Here is a 7,435-nt window from a genome sequence, read left to right as displayed (position 1 = left end):
ACAGAGACTACACAGCACAGCAGCACACAGAGACTACACAGCACAGCAGCACACAGAGACTACACAGCACGGCAGCACCACAGAGACTACACAGCACAGCAGCACACAGAGACCACACAACACAGCAGTAAGGATACTAAGGAGCTTCTTCAGAGTAGAATGAAAGCCAGCAGCGATGTAGTGGCAGGAGGTTACCTACTTCCTTCAACTCCCACGCGGTCAAGGAGCCCAAGACAGCAACCTGCACAGAATAAATTTAATTAATACTTTGTTTGCAGATAGGATTGTGCTCGTGTACAACTAATGCATATGTATTAACTTAGGAGCCTAAATGGCTGAGAGACAAGAGTCTAAAAATACTTTAAATACTTTCATACTTAGAAAGATTTATAGTAAGGAGAAAAATACTGAGAAGAATAGGCCATGCAAACGAATTTCCAGTAACTCTTCAATACCAACCTGTGTTTGGGGACTATGGAACCTCTGTAGCACAGTGCATTTCTTGGTGTTACTGGTGGATGGCACACGATGTGCGTCAAAGGTGGTACATCAGCATGGCCATGTGCAGTGCCCAAGATGACCTCCAAGGCCTCTGTTACCCGAGGAATTTGAATGTCTTAAGGGGTGTACAGTTATTAGAGTTTGATTTTCAAACTGTTAATTCCTATTTCAATTTCAGGAACTTGGGTTCATAAATTTATAACCATTATATATCCTACTTTCAACACACGGCGATATGAGTTATTCAATTTTGCATTTGAAAATTACCTATTATTGTTACCCAATTAAATGATTTATGGTCATGTAGAAAAAATTATTCTCAGTCTTAATCATGCAAAAATAGGTTATTAATATTATCAATTATAAAAGTCTATAAGTTATAGGATTTTTTATAGAAATTTGTCAACATTAAGATACATATGAACAATTTTACGAGTGCAATAATCTCTCAAAATGAAGCTAAACTACAAGATCAAAGTCAATTAACTAGAAGCAGTCACATTATAAGATACTTTCTTCATAATAAAACCAGCTACCAGGCTTACAGTCTAACTCCAATCCTGCCAATTCAAACATTATACACTCATAAGTATATAGCACGTCAGTAATTTCTCTTATATATTTGTAAAAGTTGTATGTTGTATGTATGTAAAAGTTGTATGTTGTATGCATTGTGCTTTATATAGACAAGGGCTATTAATACAATATACAAGGACTATACTATTACCTGGAATCAAATAGTCCTTCACAAAACAACACTTCTTTCTTGTCCCAAAGTAGCAACTCTTTGTCAGTTTGGTGAACTATAATTTTGATAAGCATCCAATCATATAATATAATTTATTAAATGTATAATGAATAATATATAATATGTTTTTAATCTTTTAAGCCAAGGTTGCACCAGATGTTCTACAGTCACTACAGGCATGCCAGAGTGACATGCTAACATGGCAAGCTTTGATGGCTTTGCCTGAGTCATCCTGAGAAAAGTCATGATATTTTCTAGTTCTTAGCTTTTGTTTGTTATCTGAAGAAGAAAAGATTATTATGAAAAATTTGTCATTTGAAAAATCCAGGTATTTATATTTCTAATATATAACAAGAAATTCACTTTACAAAGACTGATTTAATCAATTGTGGTTGAAGACTTTGGAGTTACATTATTCCAGTTTGAAACACAAGGTTTTTAATAAGATTGTGCTAGATATTTATTCTTATTTTGATATTTTAAATCTTGAATGTTTTATGCATGAAAACATATGAAAAAACTGCAAATGTTTAAAAATAAAAATTTATTTTGCTATAGGTAACAAGCAACGACTGACTTTTGAGCATTTCCAAATCCTTCCATTTGAAAAAGTGCATAAGATTTTTTATACAAATATCATGTCAAAAATACCATAAACAGTGACTTGGACCATTTTTAGTGATTACTTTTTGTGATAGAAATAGTCACATAGTAAATGCATATTGCAGTTCCTATATTGCATTTATAGGTTATCTCATAATACTTCAAGAGACATCAACACAATTTTTGTAATGAAGGAACTTTTAGAGTTTAGGGTTTTCTTTTCTTAAATATCACAATGGTCTAACTCTTTTACAGTATCAATCAAGACACAAATTTACAATGTTCAAAAATACTAAATTTATTTTATAGTTCCTAAATAGAAGTGTTTGATAGAGCAGATCTAGATTTATATAATTAAATCAAAGAAAAATGTTGTGGTGAAAGTTCTTTTCTTGGCTTGCAGTCAAGGTTGGCAATGATTAAATCAAACTGATTAAATCATGTGATTAAATCATTCAATTTTTTACAGAAAATTGTGATTTTATTTTAATTTTTTTATAAGTTTAAATATATAGAGAGTTATTGTTATTCACGATTTAGTATAAATGTGTTATGACAAATTGGAATATAAACTTGTTGCCTTTAGTGTGTATTACGTTCCAATAAATTGTATGTTTTTGGTACAGAGGCATCAAGTGTTGCAATACATTGTACATACTGTAGCTAGCAGCTTAACTAATTCTTATAAGGCTGTAAGTAGTCTTTAACTATTTGTTGTACATTAATAATTAATTACATTACATTGCACAATTTACATGTGTTAGCTAGCTTATATAAGAAGGGTTGGTTGAGATTGTATCGGCCTTTCAGGAATTTAGAGATTTTCCACCCTAATTGAGTATTCTAATTAAAATATTTAATTTCAATCTTTAAATATGTGAATTAATGACTAGAAACATAACAATTACAGTACAATTATTAAACTATATAAAATAATTAAATGCATTGCCTCTTCTGCTAGAGTGAATAGAATTTTCTCTTCTTTTGAACTTGTGCGATCTAGCATAAGAAATTGATTAGGAACTGCACAAGCAGCAAAAACAGTTCTCATTTTCAAACAGGCTTAATAGGCAGGCAGATAGAGATGATCCCTATTAATATTTTAAGTAGCAACCTAATTAGGTAGCTGGATTCTAGATAGTGATCATTTCTTGTAGTTTGAGGTTTTCATTTTTCAATGGTAATGAAAAAAAATAGTACTAATGTAGTAATGTTCTTCTCATTATTTGTCACTTTTGAAAAAAAATACAGAATTTTTGATTTTGTCAGTTTTATTTCAGCTTTTGGCTTTGGTGCATGGGAGATTCTTAGTTTGATTTTTTCAACCTTTAAGACAAGGTGACTAATTGCTAATATTATTAGTTGGTATTGCTTCAAGAAGAAGTGTAATACTAATCTGTTTTAATTGTCTTGTAATTTGTATTTTATTAATAAAGGAAAGAGGATTTTGGCGCTAGAGAGTAGGCCTGTTGTAGCCTGTCACCGATTCTTTAGCTTTTCGTGACTTGTTCACAGAAGATCTAAAATGTCATTTGACCGGAGCTTTTCAAGACTGACAATAGTTTGAAATAGCTTCTAGCCTTACACAGGGATCGATATGGTGCTAGGCATTTCAAGTATTCAACTATAAATACTGATTTTATTTCATTTTCTTATATGATTCATAGCCCTATATTATTTTTATTTATGAATGACTACTATTTTTAAGAAAATAGTGTTATTGCTAGTAGGCTAATTGCAAAATAAAAAATAACTTTTCTCAGAGACAAAAAAGCTAAAAAAATAAAAAAAAATCATGAAAAATTAAAAATTCTTTGATTTTTGATTTAAAAAAAATCACTAACCCTGGTTTAAACAGCTTATTCTACCATCTAAAACTAAAAACAGTCAAGTACAAACAGCAGCCAATTTCTTGTCTGTGATTAGTGGGTTTGGCTAATCAAGTTTGTGATTCAATCAGTAGGTACCTCTTTTCTAGGTAAGTTGGCATAGTGGAAAACCAGAGATTCTTTAGAATCAGTTCATTTTTAATTTCCTCATCTACTCAAGATTTAAACCAATTTCTTGTGTATGATAATGCTGGTATCCAGGATACTTTACTGGTCTACTTATAGGAGTCAAAAATAAACTTGAGGACAAGTCTAATAAAATACTTAAAAAAACTTTTTAAAAAAACACGTTTTTCTTGTGGACTAAAAAGTAGAAAATAAAATACTTAAAAAAACTTTAAAAAAACACGTTTTTCTTGTGGACTAAAAAGTAGAAAATAAATTATGGTTCGCCCCAAAAAATCGTGTGTTGGGCAGATTTATGATTAAAGCGAAAAGCACATAACACACGAATTTTGGAAATTTGATGGTAAACGTAAAGCCCGACCCACGTTTTTTTGGGGCGAACCATAATTTATTTTCTACTTTTTAGTCCACAAGAAAAACGTGTTTTTTTTTAAGTTTTTTTAAGTATTTTATTTTCTACTTTTTAGTCCACAAGAAAAACGATTAAGACTTGATTAAGTATGACTTGACGTATGTATCGATGATACGCAGCGTTAGCGCCTGCTCGTCTATAACGTGAGCGCCCGCACGTCATACTATATATATACTATATATATACTTTACTCAATTAAACTAATTTCGGTCTCTAATTACTAGTTTTTATGATTGTATCTGAAAATGTTAGGCGAAAATAGCATGCCGAATTTCAGATCTCTAGAACCATCAGAAGTGGGCTAATTTTTGTTGTCAATGTTAACAACAAACAAACAAACAAACAAACAAACGCAAAACTAAGCTAAGAAAAACGTGTTAAAAACTCTCTGCTTTGCCACTTGACTTGGGGCCTAAAATCCTGCTCTCAGCAACACAATTGCCAAACTCTGCATAGTGGCCTTCAAGTATGTCTATTGTATGGCACCTATATATCGCATATATCAATCATAAAAATATTGGTAGAAAATTTTACATTTTCATATGTCAACACTTGACATTGTGTTCACGTAACAGAAAAGTTCAGTAGTTGATCAAGCTAACTGATAGAGAATTAGCAAAGATTTTTAACAAATCGCCTCTGCAGCTTAAAAAAAATAAGTCCTGCTGTCCTGTCATCTTCATCCAAGTCACTGAGAGGTCAGTGCATAGATTTTCCAGTCAATTCTCTGTCCATAAATTATATCAAAGAATTTACCTATTGTGAATCTTAAATACAGTTATTTACCAGTTGGGGTCAAGGCTCCAGACAATATTTATACTTTTCCTTGATCCTTAGGAGCCACAACTAGAGCTTTAACCCTATTATTGGTGCCCAGAGATTCCTGCTAGACAAAAAAACTTCTATATAATTGGAAACAAAAGTTCATGATTGAGCCATGGCCTGCGAGATTTTCAATTTATTAAAAATTTCACCTTGGAGCTGCAAATAATAGTAGGTAATAAGTAGGAAAATTCCAATCATGAGGCTTGAGGGCAGTGCTGGGCAGGTACCGGTAGTACTCAAAGTTGGAAATATCAGAAGTGGTTGCAAATTTTGTTTATGTTAGGCAAAGCCTTTATTGAACTATTGGCAATTAAGCTCAGTGGCAGTTAGGCTATGTAGAGCTGAGGAGAATAGGCTAACTAGGTTCAGACCGTTCAGTTGAACTTCAAACAAGCTTTGGACTTTGGAGTACAGTATATGAATATGCTGGACTATCCATGATACTTTGCTAGTCTACTTTCTACACTCTACTCAAGTAGGTACTCATAGTCATAGTACTCACTACATTACCAACTTACCAGGCTGCATTGATCTTGAAGATATGAACTCTGATTGTCTGATACTATCATTCCTATCATCAATGATACTTGGGTCGCCACTGGGCAGGTCAAGCTTCACTAAGTGCACTTACCTCGCCGCTAAATACTGTATAATACTAAAAAAGTACTACCGGTAGTCAGCACTTTGATTTATAGACTTCAATAACCACATGATAACTACGATGTTGCTTCAATTGCGCTAAACATATGCTCAGGTTTGTTAATAAAATTGATCGTTTCTATTGAAGGCTGGCGACTTAAGTGCAATGGTTAAGTTATTGGCATTGACGCTACAATTCCACCTTCGGCTTCAGCCACGTCTTCCATAAGGCAACTGTCATCATGTCATGTTTCCCACGCCATTCACTATATAAAAATAAGCTGACGATACTAATGAATGGATTCAATGAATTATTAAGGGTTGGGTTGAATGAAGGCTTGACAAAGTGCGGTTTAATTCAATAATCAAAGTTATCATACTTTCTTCTACCAACGTCCACCAAGAAACAATCAGAAGCAAATCACCTTACAGCCTTAGGCTGAAATGTCAATTTGTAAAAAAAAAACAGCTTCTAGACTCACTGTCGCACACTCCAGCAAAATTGAATTAATAATGATCAACATGAAGAAAATAAAGAAACCTAGATAAGCTGGCGGTTAACTTTTTTTTTATGCAAGCCTACATTGTTCTATGACAAAAGCAGACAACTATGAAGGAAACTTAACAACAAAAGTGCCAAAACAATATTTTTTATTTCGGTACTTTTTGCTATCACCGGCTAACCAGCAGGTCCTATATTATCCCTGACTAAATGCGTCGCCGCATGGGCGACATTCAAAAATAGATTTAGAGTTTAGACCAGGCAAACAAGCCGAGGACAACTTCTAAAATTACGCCACCGTACCGCAAGCACTGAATACACAAAAATTTCCGAGCCGTAACTATACTATTAACACTGCCACAGCGATTTGTGTCGCTGGAGTGACAGTAATGCGGGAAAATTTTCGCAAAGTTCAAGTTCTATTTCTAATTTTTTTTTGGAGGTAGATTGGCAACTAGTCACTTTACTTTAATATTTTACTATACACTTTCATAAACTGGCGCTGAAACGCATAGGCTTAACTTAATTATCGGTTACAAATGACGACCATGCCTTTGCCTTATGATCGTGCAGGGAACCTCCAGTCTCGCCATATTCCTCCTGCGCGTATATAGTCCATTCATAGCTACGCCCTGGCTCTCCCGCAGATTAGGCCCTAACCCCTGCCATTAGTCCATTATACATACGTTCATTAGAAAATATTTCTATTTATAAAATTGTAGGTTATTCTATCTTGAAGTTTCCTGCCTCCACTTCTATTGTAGTTTCCACTTTTTTCTTCCACTCAGAATTTCCCCAAGCTCTATTTCTTCTTTATTAATTAATACCATCTCACTCATTGTTGTAAGACCACGACGAGCTCAATTATCACGAACTCGCCGGTCAGGCCTTCCAAATATACAGAAAATACAGAAAATCAGTGCCCAAGAGCAGTAGATAAATTCACAAGAGTCATTTATGGTCCGGCTAAAATTGACGATGAGGTTTCCGTTAACAAGCAAATAAATTCATATTCTCTGTAATTATCGATAAACTTCATTTTACCTGCAAAATTCTCGACAGTATTTTCATTGTGCTATCATCAAGACATTCAAATTAATACACAATAGGACAATCTCTCATCAATAACCCAAAACAACATAAAGATTTTTGCTGGGTAGCTATTATATACTGAATCAGACCGATCACTC

The 7,435-nt window shown here is 33.6% G+C and overlaps 1 long non-coding RNA gene across 1 annotated transcript; it reads right to left on the bottom strand.

The window, feature by feature from the left end:
• Positions 1 to 77: 77 nt before the first annotated feature.
• Positions 78 to 1,550, bottom strand: LOC125177577. Its single transcript, XR_007156579.1, has 3 exons — positions 1,229 to 1,550; positions 460 to 592; positions 78 to 241 (listed from the first exon to the last, which is right to left on the bottom strand). It is a non-coding gene; the product is annotated as an uncharacterized LOC125177577 (long non-coding RNA).
• Positions 1,551 to 7,435: the final 5,885 nt, after the last annotated feature.

Source organism: Hyalella azteca, unplaced genomic scaffold (genome assembly GCF_000764305.2).
Source record: "Hyalella azteca isolate HAZT.00-mixed unplaced genomic scaffold, Hazt_2.0.2 contig3247, whole genome shotgun sequence".
NCBI lineage: Eukaryota > Metazoa > Arthropoda > Malacostraca > Amphipoda > Hyalellidae > Hyalella > Hyalella azteca.
Note: the sequence above shows the minus strand (reverse complement) of the source record. Positions and strands in the feature narration are given on the sequence as shown.